Here is a 6808-nt window from a genome sequence, read left to right on the forward strand (position 1 = left end):
GGTCCACCCGTTTAAGAGCTTCGGTGCCACAGACAGACAGATACACAGACACACAGACGCACATAGCGTTCAAACTTATAACATCCCTCTTTTTGCGTCAGGGGTAAAAAAATTTGAATGAACAGGTCACGTGACAAAATTACACCAAACGATATTACGAGAATGAATGTTCCTTGAAACGCTTTCGATAAAATGACATTCGATGTAAAGTTTGTCGGCAAAACCAAGGATACCCCGACCCTACTCTAACTGTAATGTAATACATAATTTACATGATAACTATAAGTGTGTAGATACTGTTAAACTTTTTTGTGGAAAAGTTTTATATCTGTGCTTGCTGTCAACCGTTGAGGAGTTTCCTCAAGAAGAGACGACCCTGGCTGCACCATCAACTGGTATGTATCATATAAACGCCTTCTCGTTAAAATTGCTCAATTATGCAAAGTTTTGTTTTTGTCCTACAAGTCATTGAGGAGTTCCCTCCGGCGGAGGCGAGCCTGGCTGGACCACCAGGATTTTACTACCAGATTGTTGTTTTGTCATCAGATTTACGTAAGTGTGTCAAATTTTAAGCCAATCCGACTACTGGATGTGGATCACATACTCTTTAATGGACTAGTTAAATAAAGGCTAGTAATAAATAAGTGTTTGCTAAAAAAAAATACGGGCTTTTTTGTTGACTGTACATTACGTTGACTCTACTTGGATTGTCACCCAAACTATATTTGCGTACCAATTTCAAGTCGCCGTTGAAGAGTTCCGTCCTGCGGTGACGATACTAGCCGGACCACCAAAATTTAACTAGCAGATGAGGTAATGTATTGTCACGGGACGTAGGTACATAATAATGCCTTATAGCTAATAAGTATGCCACATTTTAAGTCCGCTCCGCTCCGATTAGGCCTCAGCGAGCGCCCGCTGACTAAAAGGCCTGGCTCTACCATGAGTGACACACTTATTTGTGGCAACGCTATAATAGTAAGTTACTACAATCTAGCAATATTTTTTTTTAAGGTTTGTTATGTAAATGGTGAATAGTCATATTGTTAATAACACTACTACTATTGTTATTGGTTGTGGTTGCCTGGAAAAGATCGCTCTTGAGCGACTAGGTCGCTTATTGCTTACCTTGTATTTTTTCTCTATGTGTACCTGTTTCTGTATCGCTTACCTACTATTTTAGGTATAGGTACAATAAAGAGCCATTGTATTTTTGCTTCATTATCATTGTACTCGTAACTTCCCTAGATTCCTGACAGTAATAATATGTTCAGAGACGATAAGCATGACCTTCTTAAGGGTAAACAATCTTGACGCGTCTTTATATTGAGAAACATTCAATTTTTAAATTTACTTATATCCCCAAAGATACAACACGGTTTTCAAGTTAAATGCAACCTACTTTCAGAGCTTAAGTGATGAAAAGAATATAAATGATCATATATCCTTGCTAATTGTTACATTTTGCTGTGACTTATTTTCAAGTGTGTTTCAATAAAAAAAATATTGAAAACATGAATTATTATAGAATTGTTCAAGATCATTTAAAACTACCTTTTTTCTAATGTTACAAAAAAACTAAGTATAGTCGATTTGTAATTTCAATCAATAATAAAATCATTGTTCCATATATACTTTTGAATCTCGAATATTACAATCGATTTGAGAATCAAAATCGAGTCAAACTTAGATTGTTTATGAATTAAAAAAACTATAACAGCTGTCACTGTCAGTCATACCACTAACTTGAAAATGCTGGTACTGTACATAGGTATTGTAGAAAACTTATGTTATATGCATGTAGATAAAATTATGTATGCGGCTGTACATAATAAGGCATTATGTATCAGTCACGTAATTAACTATTATGTAGCATGTATTTATACTGTTTCATTTTTAGAAATTTGTTAAATATATCGGTAGCCGTTTTTTTTAATCCAGCCGAATTCTAAGGTTAAAAACATACAGTACATAGGTACATAACTTCGATAAAATGTTTTTAATTTCGTTCCTAATTTGGGTCAGCGATAACCATCATTTTATACAAATCGTTGTTGTTAATTTTACCTTACTTGACATTAAAGTAACAGTCTTTTTTTACAAGCTTTATTTAGTTTTACCTGTCCCGTTGTCTGCCTGTCTGTCTGTCTGTAGTCAAATCATGAAAGTTAAATTTTTTCAACTTCCAGTAGTCAGATTGACTTGAAATTTGGAATACTTATGTGAATTGCGTGACAATACAATAATCTATTAGTGACATCCTGGTAGTCCAGCCAGGACCGTCTCCGCTGGACGGAACTCTTCAACGGTTAATAGCATCGACTTGAAATTTGGTATGCAACTGCAGTTTCGGTGACAATGCAAGTACAGTCAACAAAAAGTACAGTCAGCAACAAAAGCTTGTATTACAAATGAAATTTTTATAGTTAGGTTATTTGTGTTTCATGTTTGGAATCTTTTTCTTTCTTTCTAATAAATTTACTTCGATTCGTTCGTTCATTCGGTGCGCTCAGATCGGTGGATTATTAGAAGCGCCGGCGCAGCCGGTCAGCGTCTCATTCTTTGTTAGAACTCAGCGCGGGAGCACGCTCGCTCGCGTATCAAGCGGGGGCGACGTGCGTCGCGTCGCGTCTCCGCGACAATGTAATTAATTTAAATTGTATTTAATTTAGTTAAATCTTTGTGAGGACCTGATGGTGCTTTCCTAATCTCGAATCAGTGCTAATTCCCGAACCCGGTAAGTGGGTTATTGTTTTAATTATAAATATAAGGTAGTTTTACTCTGCGCAGCGTAACGTATTTGTTTGTGCAATAAATACATAAATATTATGTGTTGAAGAAAAAACTTTTGCTTGTTCTCTTTGTTAGTGCTTTGCACGAATAATTTAATGATAAATTGCTACCTGTTTTAATTGTAAATTCGAGCTGCCGTTATTACTTAAATTGCGTAAAATTAAAATCCTTGAATGTGCGAATTACTACATTCCTGCTTTCTGCTTTCCCAAATATTGTAACTCCGTTTTGACTGTGAATCATGGCATATCGTCATTACTCCTAGCAGCAGTTCCTCACGCTTTGCTTCGGCACGGGTCACAATCAGCGGAGAGTGTCCGGCTACGTTGTTAACACGGTGTACCTATTCTCAGGGGGCTACGCTCGGGGTACCGGTACCAGAAGATCTGGGGGTCGGAGCGTTTCGACCGCTGGTGTTACTGGTCTTCGCGCCGGGCAACAGGGAAGTGCAGCGTGAAAGGGAAAGCAACCACAACCACAGAATTTACGCCCTTGTTACTTGAAAACCGATTAATTAACGTAAATAAGTTAGCGGTATTATTCGTAGCGGGCACCTTTTGGCCGTAGGGGCGTTAATGTTTAAATTTTCCTATTCTTTAACTAGGAACCAGTCTTAACCACGAAAGATGACATCTCCATTCGGCACCTTAATTTTTTTAAACCGAGGATCCCGTATCATCGATGCATACAAAGTTATGGTACTTACCTAGAGATCCTAAACTACCTGTTGACCTTTGGTCCAATAAATAACTGGTTCGTTGTGCTTTCTTTTCTCTCTCGTCCTCTACCTCTTCCTCTGATAAAGGAGGCAACGCTCAAATTAATATCGGCTAGAAAATTTTGCGCCTGATCTGCATGATCATGAGATTAGATGAAAATTAAATGGACTTTTTCACATCTCAAGTTATTTTGTTAACTTCCATTTTTCATTTATTATAATTTGACAATGTAAGTAGAATAAATACTATCTAATATCCAAGACTAAAACTATATATTAGATAGTATTTAATGTAAGTAGTAAATAATCAGTATTGTTGTTCTATTTATGTCATATATTATTTTGTGGCATTATTTTTAGAAATGGTTTGGTAGAGTCGTTTTTTTATGGCTTACTTATATTAAACCTGTTCGTGTGAAACATAATCTTTTATTGAGAGTACAATGTTCGTTACCATTTATGCACTAAACCTCATGTGGAGACATGGGTCGTCGTGCTCTACAATTTCTACCTTCCCGTCTTGTTTCTCATTTCCCTCTTCCTGTTTCTATGACAAAGAATGGCAACGCTCTTATTTTATCGGCTGGAAAATTTTGCATCTGCTTTGCATGACCGTCCAATTGTCCGTTATGGTCATAAGCCAATGTTATTATGGTTTCGGCGATATTAATATATTGTTCCACGACAAACAATTAACTTGTTTTCTTAAAATCGCCCACGCTCTGAGGTAGAACTTTCTCACCAGTTTGTGTTTATCATTGAAACACTTCCACCTAGCAATGAAATTAGTAAATTGGCACACGTCTGTCTAGCCGTATAAAACAGGACGGTAATGTTTCAGTGTTGATACAGACATACGTGCGGGCAAAGCTCTACATTCGGCAAATTAATTTTTTTTCACCAAGGATCCCGTGCATACGAGGTTATGGCACCTAGTGATCCTAAAATACCTGTTTACCTTTGGTCCAATAAATAACTGGCAACGGATTCATACTAGATAGTACAAGTACAGCTCTACGTAATGTCTTACGGAGTTTTTGCTCGGCTCGTCTTTACCGTGACACACTTACATATTTGCGGCAACGCAGGTACAATCTAGCAATACGTTTTTTTAAAAAGGTTTATTATTATATAAATGTTAAATAGAATTTTTGGTATTTAATACCCATAAGAATTTGTGTCAGTTAGTTGCCTTATTGATGTAACATATATTGTACCGTATTACTTATTTTTAGATATTTTTTTAACCGACCTATTTTGAAACCTGTTTGTTCGTATAACGGGTGTGGCCTGTAATACGAACAAAAAATTAAAACAGATCAAACAAGTATAATGGCAAATAGCCTTTTTGCTATTTAAGACCCAAAGAATTTGTGTCAGTATCCTTATTATCTATACCGTACAATTTTTACATTTTTTTTTAAGCCGACTGGTTTTAAAACCATTGTTCGAATAGAATTAATCTTCATAAACACTTCTAAAATCATATTATCCGTACCGTATTATGCTGTAGTATGGCAATTGGCACTTTCAGTGTTAGCAGTAACGCAATAGTTTATGCTACATAACGCATATTGCTTGTATCAGCGACAATCACAGTGTATAACTAAGTTTGAGTTAATAAAGAGGCTCTCTTTACGCACACCTACAGCTAGCGTCTTGTTGACCACAACGTACAATCACCCTTATATTACAGTGCCATGAAATTTATTATGATTTATATGTGCTGTGATAGGAGACTGTGTGCAAAATATCTAGGTCGATTGCCTCGATTGATCGCGTCGACCTATTCAACCGGTCTGTTTCTTGGTGTAAACGCTGAGAAAAGATCAAAATTAAATAGACTTTTCACATCTTTAAGATTGTTATTTTTTACTTTTTATATTTACGATTTATGTCACATGATATTTTGCGGTATTATTTTTAGGAGGAATGGCTCAGTGGAGTCGTTTTTTATGGCTAACTGATTTTAGACCTGTTCGTATTAAACACAATATTTTATTGAGAGTCCAATAATTGTTATCTTTTATGCACAAAACCTTATTTTCTTGTTCCGGATCGTCGTGCTTTACACTTTCTACCTTCCCGTCTTGCCTTCTCTTTTTCCTCTTTCTCTTCCTATGACAAAGAAGGCAACGCTCTTATTTTATCGACTACAAAAATTTGCGCCTGCTCTGCATGACGGTATGATTGTCCGTTGTGGTCATAGGCCAATGTTATCATGGCTTTGGCGATTGTACTAAATTGTTCCGTTTAAAATCACCAACGCTTTGAGGTGGAACTTTCTCACCAATTTTTGTTGGTCATTGAAATACTTTCACCTGGCAATCATATTTGTGAAATAGCACACGTTTAGCCATATAAAATAGGACGGTAATATTTCGGTGTTATTCATTAACATAATTATCACAGAATACAGCCAGATAATGCTTGAGGCTCGTAACCTGTCCAAACGCTTGTGCAATCGCATCAAATCCGTTTTGTCACCAAATTAGATTTAAATATTTTTGATTATAAATATGTATGCTAGTCTGTAAGGTATTTATTTTATGGGCCAAGTTGCCTGAAATAAATGAATTTATTATTATTATTAAATAGGGCTTTGTCAGAGTCGCATACGTATTCTTATGGAATGCGAACGTTCACAGATTTTAGAATAATTCTCAGCCACATCAGAATATCATCAGTGCTACGTGTAGACGATAGCATTTTACATACGAAAGCTGTATTGTTGTCGACTCGTGTTAACATTCGATACAGGCATACACACGAGCGGGCAATGATTCGGCGACCCAATAATTCAAGGCTCTGTGTAGGCCACAACGCCCGCTAACTAAAAGTTTCGGCTTTGAAATGAAATGAAATTTACTCATACTCATACTCATACTCTTTTATTGGTAATATCATTATTACATGTCATTGTGTTATTTTTGTTTATTTGATTTACTTAACATAATGTTCATTGATCCATTATCATGATACACTTATTTGCGGCAACGCTGGTACAATCTAGCAATAAGTTTTTTTATGTTTGTTATTATGTAAGTGGTATTATTATAATAGTCACATAAACATTTAATGGTATCCATAAAAAATCATATTTTATTCATGTTACATGTATTGAATTGTATTATTTTGAGAAATATATCGGTAATCGTTTTATTTTAAGCCAACTGATTTTGAAATCTGTATTGAATAAAATCTTAGTGCTATGACATTTATTTTATAATTTATTTGAGATGTGATAGAAGATTGTCTGCAACTAGGTCGATTGCCTCGATTGATCGCGTCGACCGA

The sequence above is a fragment of the Choristoneura fumiferana genome, chromosome 2 (genome assembly GCF_025370935.1).
Source record: "Choristoneura fumiferana chromosome 2, NRCan_CFum_1, whole genome shotgun sequence".
NCBI classification, from domain to species: domain Eukaryota; kingdom Metazoa; phylum Arthropoda; class Insecta; order Lepidoptera; family Tortricidae; genus Choristoneura; species Choristoneura fumiferana.